Here is a 10074-nt window from a genome sequence, read left to right as displayed (position 1 = left end):
TCCAGAACCATCCGGACACAGTCCTGTGCCCTGTTTGGAGTTTCCCTCACCGGGGATATTCCAGAGCCATCGGGACACGGTCCTGTGCCCTGTTTGGAGTTTCCCTCACCGGAGATATTCCAGAGCCATCGGGACACGGTCCTGTGCCCTGGGATAACCCTGCTGGACCAGGAGCTTGCACTACCACACCCATTGTGGTCCCTTCCTGTCTTTCCCATTCTGGCCTTCTGTGAGATCACTCGCTGGCCAAATTGATGTGATCATTTATATAGAAGGAGAAGTTTTAACTTCACGAGTCTTCTCGCTGAGCAGAGATGAAAGCAGGGCGGCCTTTGGGTCGAGAGCTCTTTCATCCCTGAGTACCTCTCTCAGCAGGGAAAAGCCTCTCTCCTCAAACTGAAGCTCTGATAAAAGGCTGTGTGTAGGTGGTTCGAGAGATGCTCTGCCCTTTCCACAAATTCAGGATGAGCACCAGTAATGGATCTTAGCACCTTTTCACTCTGGCCAGTATGGAAGTCTTCTTTAATTTCTAAATACAGGCTCAAGAATTTTCATTACCTTAATGAGAAGCAGAAACCCAACAACGCCCCCAGAGAAAGGTTTCAGAGGATTTTAAAATTCAGATAATGAAAGACTAAGGTCTCTGAAAAGATAATTCTTGCTTCTATTGCTCACAAACACTTCTTTTAATCCTTGAAGAACAAGTAGGGAACAAAAGGGTTTAAATTATTACTTCAGGCCCATCAGGGGAGTTCAGGGTTAGAACTTAATTCATCATTGCTTGTGGCCAACAACCCACAAAAAGAACAAGAGTAAAATTCTGCTACTTTTGACTTTTCCTGACCCTTTCTTTGATTTGACCATTAAATCTAAAATGGTTCAGACACATATCTGTTGATCCATATCCACAGCTACAACCTAAATGGTTTCTTATATCACATTCCCAGTATTGGGGTTTTCTCTATTTTTTTCTGGGTACAGCAAGCAACAAAATAGATGGTTACAATAGCAAAACCCAACTGCTTCCAAGAATTGAAAAAACTTGTAGCAGCTGCTAATTAGGATTTTAAAAATCTGCAGTGCCTAAGATATTTTAGAGCACTTTTTATTTGGAAGAATTGTTAAATGTAGGAAGATGAAAGAGATGGATTACAAGAGAATTAAATGTAGGGTTTAACTGAGAAATAATCATTTTCTATGAAAGATAATGACTCCTCTTGAGGCTAGTATCAAGATTTATTGACCCAGGAGGTTAATATTGATCAAACCCAAGGCAAACAAAATATTAGACCTTGAAGGAGAATAATCTTGATATTGAAGCCTTGCCACTGAGTGAACAGGTCAATATATCTGGGTGCCAGAATCTCAGGGTTTGAACACAGAATGGTGGAGGATATTAAACACGTCTGACATGCTCTGTGCACACACTTTTTATTCTCATCTTTATTTTATAACTGTGTCCTTCCCTGTAGAGCACCATGTAAGGGTTCAGGCTTCACTCACAACCCTCATTGCAAATCTGATGTGTCTCTGCCTCAGGTCCTTCAGCTATTTATTCATATTTAAGTGATATTTTTAATGGATTTCATTCCAAACATAGGGATCCTGCTGCTGCAAAACCAGAGTGAGAATAAACTGAAAAACCAGAGTGCTGCAATTTATAGATTTGTCATTATATCCCACACTCTAAGTCCAGGAAAAAAAAAAAAAAAAGAGTTAAATTCTGCTATAAACTGACAACAAGAAAACAAGTAACTTATGTGGATTAACTAATCAATGAGGATAAAGTCAGAGACAAGGAAGTGAACCACTAGAGACATGAAAATAGTTTATAGGATAAGATCACCCGTTAAGGCGCTGGGGGCAGAAGTTGCCTTTTTATTTCTGTTCATATGGCAACAAGCAGGGGAGGGTTTAATGTGCCCAGCAAAACAAAACAAAAATGCACCCAATTCACTGCTGAGAAGAGCAGTGTGTGCAAGACAACTGTAATTCTAATTGATTTCAGTGAAAAGAAATCAACAAAATAAACCACGTGTATCATTTTATTCAGAAAACAAGTACAAAAAACAAGGCAAGGGCATTTAAAAATACAGACATAAAATGTCTTCCTATTCCCCAAGCAAATTTTAAGTACTATATTTTTAAATCTTAAGTTTTATATATAATTTAACTCTACTGATCGCAATTTTAATTTTATTTGAAAGACCCTCTGAATAGGATTGAAAAAAATCTGATCTCTTTACAATCAATTATTCAATAATTAACAGTTTCTGAATTCCAGTAAGAAATGTTTGCACAGTATTTATTTTAAGAAGAACTAACAAAAATTTGATTTTCTCAATACAAAATAGGTGGGACTACAGCAATTAGCACAGTGAACAATTACCATGCTGAGGAAATGCTTCTATTTCCTTGTCAAAATCTTGATTTTTCCAGTTTTTCCAATACAAAAGCAGTATTGATTTCCTCTCTTTTGTCTATTAAAGCACTCTCAGCGCCCCACATTTGGATATCATAAAAATTCAATGGGCTCCTGTGAATTGCATGATAAATAACCCAATTACAGGCACACATCTAATTGTTAGGAATTAAAGGTGCTGATAGAAAAAGTCTCCAATTTAAAGTGCATCACATCAGTATTTGCCTCATTTGCATAAAATTATAGACATTTAAGCTGATTGTCTGGCTCCAGGTCCTGCCATTCGCTGTGCCACCTTTCTGAAGCCATCTCCAGGCTCATTTTAACCAGTTCAACAGCATATTAAAAGAAAAAAGATGATTCACAGTCACCTTTCAAACAGGCTTTTTTCAGATAAATCTTGTTAAGAACTCTGATTGTGTCAAGGATCAAGCTATCAAATATGGCTTCAGTCATCCTCATCTTCACTGTTAATTCATCATCACCATAGGAAGCCCACTGAGATTCTTCTTTGCAGAGCTCCTGGATCTAAAATATAACATGGAAACAAATTTTTACTTCAAAAAGAAGAGCTCCACAGAAGTACTGAGACACTGCACCTTATCCAGCAACTTTACATCTGCATCATTAATTTATATAATTTAAATGACTCACAAGAATTGGAAATACTGGATTATTAATTCCATTTTTTAAAAAGGTAGTTATTTGAAATTCTGAAGTTAATTTAAGTAAATGTGATTCTCGCAAAAGGTTGAGAACTTCTAGTTTAAATTTAGAGGAAATAAACAAGTCCCCATTGGAAATTCTGCTTACCAGAATAAGGTCCACTCTGTCTCTCTTACAGTTTCCATACTTGGTCATATTTAGGAATTTTCTTTTCATTTCTAAGTCATTCTTTTCCAGGTTCATTATTTTAATAATTTCACCCTGAACAAACGTCTACAAAATAAAGAAGGCTGAAAAGAACTCTCCTCATAAGAATTCTGGTGCTGTGAAGTTTCCAGATGAGTGACAGGTGCCAGTGTGAAGATCCAGCTTTAAGTCCAGAAACATCCCAAAGTTTAGGGGACTGATCTAGAGGTAGCTGATCAATACTGGCCAACCAACACATTTTAATCATAATATTACTTTAGAAGTTACATAGAAAATAGGAGAGTTTAAAGGCCCATTCCCATTCTTAACTCCATAAATATGGAATATTTTGACTAATCAGCACACTTATTTATTCTGACATTTCAGGGTAATACTGTTTCTTCTCCCATCACCTCAGTTACATTGCCATAATCATCCCAAATTTCACATTTCTTTTTGCCATTGCAATCTCTGCTCTTTCCACTCTTGTTCCTGCACTTTACATTGCCAGCACATACCTTGACATCACTGATATCTGTCCTTCTGCAGAGATGTCTGGAACAGAGAGATCCCACTTCTTTTTTCATCCATGGGAACATATTTGGCTTTGCAGTCACTTGATATTCTGCACACAGCAACTCACGGCTCAAATCAAATATAACCTGTAAACTCAGCAGGACACTGAAGTTAGGAAAACTGGCTTCCAGTCCCCAGTTTCCACAGAACTTGGCTTTTCCTGCACAGACCCAAACCAGACACTGGGTCAGGTGTACCAAGGTCTTATGGTGGAACTCTGGCAAAAGTCTGGACTGTCTGCAAGGACATTTATTCTACTGGAATTACTCTGCAGCAAACTGCAAAATACTCTTGGGTAGTACCTTTCAGTGTCCCTTTAGTGTTAGCAACTGGAATAACATTAAATATTAGCTAATATGATTCAGCCTCCAGAACACTACAAAAGTTAATTAATAGTTAATGCTTTAAAAATACCTGATTATACATCCTCTTGCTTTCTTCTTCCAAATCATTCCCTGAGAGATCACTATATTCCAAGTGCTTTGGCATGTTGATGTTCCTGAAATTTGATTTTATGTTCTCTGGGGTCCATAATTCTTCCACAGCATGTGCAGACAAATTTTTAACATAAGAACTGTTATGTGGTATCACAAGAGGAACTTCCACAGTTTTCTTCCAAGGAGCTGAGTGCCACTGGTCTGATTTGTACAAGTATTGCTTTTGTGTCTGTCTCACCAGCATGTTTTGGTCAGAATTAGGCTGATCAAAATCTTCTTCAGAGCTTCCAAAAACACCAGCATCAAGGATTTTTAAAAGGAGCTTCAAGAGAAAAAGAGACAGATGATATATTCCATATTTTCAGAGGTATTGAGACTATTATTAGCAACTGACGAAGGTTACACTTAAAACCATTTTATTCATGGGCTCAAAGAAAGGCTTACTGATGTATTATTAAAAATTCCAATAAAGAAGTCCCATTTTCTTTGTTTGGACCATACATGTACTATCCAATCGATACAGAATAACTCCTTTAATAAGGAATGGGTCACATGAAGTAAGCAACCTCATTCCTAACATTGATGTAATTTCTACCAATATAAACTGGGCCACACAAATTCTTGCCTCTGCAGACCCAGCTTCAGGGCCAGCACTTGAAACAAAAACTTTCTCACTGTACTTACAGGCAAAGTGGTTGGAGAAGTCTCTGGAGATAAATGAAGTATCTTGTCTGCTTTTGATCTGTGTTTTCTTTTAATCTTCTTATATTCTTTAACTGCATCATCTATAAATTTAGTTACAATTCTGTCTGCTACTGTGTGACAACCATGAATGCAAAGCGTATCAAAATCACCCAGTGAAACATCAGAAACCTTTGCTGATGGTTCAGATAAGGCAGCAACTGAATTTTCTTTGAGGGGAAACGGTTTCTGATTGTCTTCTTGCCTCAGGCCGCTGCCATAATTCATCATATCTTTTTCAAAGGCACATTTATATTTGTGTTGAGCTGTTTCAGAAAATGCAATTAAAACGTCAAACAGAAGTTTTTTACTGAGTTCACTAGCAATATCATCAGCAAATTTAATTCTTTTCTGATCCTCTACCAAGCAACAAATATTTTTGCTTGTGTTTACCTCATCTGTCTTGCTTGTCTCTGGAAGAACATCTGCAAATATAGTTTGTTTTATTTGTGCCAGTTCTGTTTTTTCTTTATCTGATCCCAAGCACATTAAGTTTTTTTGGCAGAGGAATTCATTATTGTCACACTGGTTGGAATGAGGAAACTTTTGCCCTTTTCCAGACAGCAAGGCACTGTGTAACCCAGACTGGTTTTCTTTCATTTCTGAACCTCCTGTACTGTTTGTGGCTTTTGCTTTATTCTCTGCAAACCCCACTCTCTGCTCATCATCTTCAGAATACTTGCAGTCTCCTTTGAAGGAGTCTTCGTCATCATGGGAGGAGTCAGAGTCTTTATTTCCCATGTAACTGGAATTATTTTTGCTAACCCCAAACAGGTGTGAAATCTCATCAGGACTGACAAAGACCCCACAGTGCTGAGCACACTCAAAATACTTCACCCCTTCATAAGTTCCAGCATTGTCACCTTCAGCTTTGTCCAGTGCAACGCCCGCCCAGTGACCAGTGCCAAAATGAGTCTGGCCTTTGAACATCAGAGTTCCAGGCTGGCTCTGCTTTACCAACACTCTGTCCTCAATTTCAAATAATGATAATGGGTCATCACTGTCCTCCTCAGTGTTGAGCAGCTTTTCATACATTTTGCATTGTTTCATTGGGAATTGAGGACTTGTACTTCCACCAGAAGAATCTGTATTTGACACAGGCAGAAAGTCCAAATGCTGCAAAGGCGTCTCCTGTTCTCCATGCTGATTTTCTGATAAACAGCTGGAAAGAGCTGTAATGGATTGTTCTGAGAGACAACCATCCTGAGCTGAAAAAGCACTATTTGTCTCTGCACTGAGCAGGGGAAATTCTTCAGGCACGGTGTTATCAGGTAATGGGGGTAATGCATCCATTTCCAGTGATATATCTTCATCCATGCCCTGACTAGGCTCTGAGCCTGTCGTTTGTTCTGGTGGAGATGGGAAATCATCCGTGCTGGAGGCAGGATCACCATTTTTCATTGCATCTGTACCTAAAGGGGGAGGAGGAAGATCTTCACTTGGAAATGACAAATCCTTTTTGTTAGAGGATGGCAAGTCAGCACTTCCAGAGGACAATACTTCATCCACAGGACACAGCATTTCCAACAAGGCATCCTCATCAGTTGGAGGGAGACCCTTATCACTACTGGAGGTTGCATCAATGCATGAAGGGCTGGCAGCTGCATCATTCCCCAGTGTTGGGATCTCCTGAGAAGAGGACTTGTTTCTGCTGCACCTTTGTGAGGCACCCAGGTATGGCTCATCCACTCCCTCAGTAGGGTTTTCAGACTGGGAGCAATGTGCTGACTCGGTTCTGGAGGCATCTGCTTTGTCTGCTGGGATAAAGGAAAGCAGATGATCAGTGCAGCCATGATCCAACACATTTCCAGGGTATTTCTGGGAGAGAGATGAAGTCTCAGCTCTGTCACCTTCAGACAGCTCACGTTCATTGTGTTTGTCACTAGGTGATGTTTCCTTTCCATTGCTTATTGCTATTGGCATCTCTTTTGAGATATTAGCAAACACATCACCACTGTCACAGACAAACTCTTCTGGGACACTGACATCTATGTCCTCTCCATGCTTCAGCTCTAATTCTGGGTCTGAAATGGAACTTTTTGAGCAGCTGATCCAAACTGCAGACACTTTCTGAAATTCTGAGTGAGAAGAGTTTGATTTGGCACTTTCACATTTCAAAAAGAAGTTATTTGACTTGGACAGTGATTCAGTGGAAGTTAATCCCTCAGAAAATACTTTAAAATTTAGTTCATCTGAAGCTTCATTAGAAATATGGTCCAAATGCTTCAAACACTGACTGGAATCCACCCGCTGGATCTCAGAAGGGACAGGCACTTCCACTTCTTTAACTGGAACATTTAAAATAATCTTTTTTAAAAATCAGCATTTAAAAGAAAAAATATTTTATAGAAGAGCTTGCTGATAGATCATTTACAACACTCAAATCTATCATGCTCCTCACTATGATATCTAGGAGTAAATTAGGAGTTGGACTTTATGATCCTTGTGGATCCCTTCCAAATCAGGATATTCTGTGATTCTATGAAATGCATAAAGATTGTTCATTAGAAAGATGACAGAAATAGGAAATACTGCCACAATATGTAAATATTTATATTACAGAAATTATGCATACCCAGAAATATGTAAATGATATAACTGACTTATATATAAACAGACAGTTTTATTTTTCACCTGTCTGACTAAGAGTAAGAAATATGAGCCGAGGATAAAACTTGGAACAAAAAACTCCAGCATGTCCTGTCCAAGTCTATCTTCAACTGATCTATGTTCTTTTAAAAAGAACAGCCTTAAATTCTTGTAAAAGAGAGCAAATTGTTAATGACACCATCAGAGTAAGTTATGATTTTGTTCTGGGGAAGCAGTATAATCATCTCTCTTAATAAACCTCTGAGAGATCCCCACCATCTTGCCCAGCAGTGATTTATACATTGGTTATAGTGAGCAAGACACTTTGGTAATGAATGAGAAGATTGTCTCTCTTTCTGTCTGGATTGAAATTTGATTGAAGTAGTTGAAACAGATTAGACATAATAGCATTAAATATGATTGACCTGTTCCTTCAAGAGTATTTTCTGCCTGAACCAGGTATAAGTTACACCGAGTAGGAGGCATCCCCAAGCCTTTCACTGGGTACTTTCTGCCACATGAATTATCTTCATTATCTTTAGGATCAGGGTGTGAAATAAGTGCTTTTTCCTCCAGCAGAGATTCCTAGAATGTAAATGTTTAGGAGACAGAGTTATGTTTTAAGGAAAAAGTGCATATAACCAACACACTTATTTTAACAACACGTTCCCAAGTGCCAAATGAGTCTTGTGTTGGTCCCATTTAAATGCAAATGTCATCTGGGATATCCTTTCTTTAGGCATGAATGGAATTGCAGGGGTAGTCCTTACCAGAAATACACACTTTTGGCCTTTTCTTGTAACAAGTGTGGCTACAGATTCCATTCCAGCTGAATTTGTAGGTTCCAGAGGTAAGAAAACATTATCCTGAGCATTAAGGGACTGCTCCAAACCTGAGAACTCCTCCACCTGTTTCTGGTGTTGTACCAGTGATTCCTTGTTCTCAGTAGAAAAGCTGTAAAGAGTTCAACACTGAATGCTTCATTCCTGATCAATATAAAATATGAACAGACCCATGCAGGTGGATTAATAGCATAATCACCACTCTGCACTCCTACACAGGACAGAGATCTATGGACAATCAGCCAGAATTTGGGTGCATTTGAGTTCCACCAGCCCTTGGCTGCTCCGGGCTGACACCAATATTCACTGTTCTCCTACGAGCAGCCTTGTCAGTAATAAGAAGTGAAAGCACAGCCAAGAAACCTTTTAAAGATTTTTCTGACTTGTAATCAATAACACCATGAATAATAGATCAGTTCCATGCAGGGATTTATTTGAAAGCCTTCCCCTGTGGGGACTTAAGTAAATGCACAAACCTGACTCACCACCCTGCTGAAGCTCTGGGTAACACTGAATGAAAGGGAGGTTTAATTCATATTGATAAATATATGTCTTTAACTGCTTGTTTTCCTCTTCCTGAAGCAAACTAGATTTTTATTCTGAGCAGTGTGGATGCTGTGGGGTTCTCTTTCACACTGCTCAGCTCCTCCAGCCCAGCAGGAAGCAGACAGGGATGCTCCTGGGGAACAGCGGGATGGGGATTTCTCAGTCTGACTAAACTCCTGAATTATATCTCACTGTAGGATTTTCCATGACCTCTCTGTGCTTTAGTTTAAGCCTAAAATTTAGCCCCGTGTATTACAAAATGCTTCTCTGGTTAAATCCTCAGTGAAACACAGAGCAGCTCTGAAGGGCTGAGTGATGCAGAGGCTCAAAGTAGAGGGTGAAAAAGGATTTCCCCAATTAAATCAATACATTTCTACTCATTCCATATGGGTATTGTGAAGCCTCATTAATATATAGTTGCAAAATGTTTGGGTTTGTAGTTAAAAGCCACCATGAAAGCATGAACTATCATAAGCTGTTGTGTGGCATCATTAAAGGTGCCCTGAGGAACTCAACATTTGGGGCAGAATGATAAGCAGTGATCTTGATTTATCAACTGCTTGAACACAGAAGTTTAAAAAATTTATCACCAATACACTTCCTTTTTGGAATATCTAAAGCTCACACAATTATCTAGAACATACCTGTCTCCATCTTCTCCACTGGATTTGGTCCTGCCTACAGCAATCACAGAGAAAAGTTTTACTTACCCCTCATATTTCTTGCTCTTTTTATGATTTAGCTGGACACAATTGTCTTTACTCCCTGACTTCATAACCTCCTGCTTTCCAGCCAAACTGGGCAGCTTTTCCTGGAGTTGTGCTGTTGAATGCTGCATCATTAAGATTTCTCTCTGCTGCTTTAATAAAAGCTTCCTTTTTTGGTGGGCTGCCCTGTAGATGTTTTTCAGGTGCTGGATTTCTGCCTAAACAAAGCAGAGAAACAAAAGAGCATAACAGAGTGAAGATAATGAGGAGCTATGCTTAAAAATATGTATGTTCCTTCACATAGGGTGCTATTAATCCCAAAATACCCTGAAAATTCAATAGTTTCCTTTTTTATAAAAAAT

The sequence above is a fragment of the Lonchura striata genome, chromosome 22, assembly GCF_046129695.1.
Source record: "Lonchura striata isolate bLonStr1 chromosome 22, bLonStr1.mat, whole genome shotgun sequence".
NCBI classification, from domain to species: Eukaryota; Metazoa; Chordata; class Aves; order Passeriformes; family Estrildidae; genus Lonchura; species Lonchura striata.
This window is presented reverse-complemented; position numbering follows the sequence as displayed.